Below are 396 nucleotides of genomic sequence, written 5' to 3' on the forward strand. Positions count from 1 at the left end.
GACCTGGTCTCCTCAGGTCCTCTAAAACCTGCAGAACTGTCTCCTCGGGTCCTCTAAAACCTGCAGACCTGTCTCCTCGGGTCCTCTAAAACCTGCAGACCTGTCTCCTCGGGTCCTCTAAAACCTGAAGACCTGTCTCCTCGGGTCCTCTAAAACCTTCAGACCTGGTCTCCTCAGGTCCTCTAAAACCTTCAGACCTGGTCTCCTCAGGACCTCTAAAACCTTCAGACCCGGTCTCCTCAGGTCCTCTAAAACCTGAAGACCTGGTCTCCTCGGGTCCTCTAAAACCTGCAGAACTGTCTCCTCAGGTCCTCTAAAACCTGCAGACCTGTCTCCTCAGGTCCTCTAAAACCTGCAGACCTGTCTCCTCAGGTCCTCTAAAACCTGCAGACCTGT

The sequence above is a fragment of the Austrofundulus limnaeus genome, unplaced genomic scaffold (genome assembly GCF_001266775.1).
Source record: "Austrofundulus limnaeus strain Quisiro unplaced genomic scaffold, Austrofundulus_limnaeus-1.0 Scaffold2055, whole genome shotgun sequence".
Lineage (NCBI taxonomy): Eukaryota > Metazoa > Chordata > Actinopteri > Cyprinodontiformes > Rivulidae > Austrofundulus > Austrofundulus limnaeus.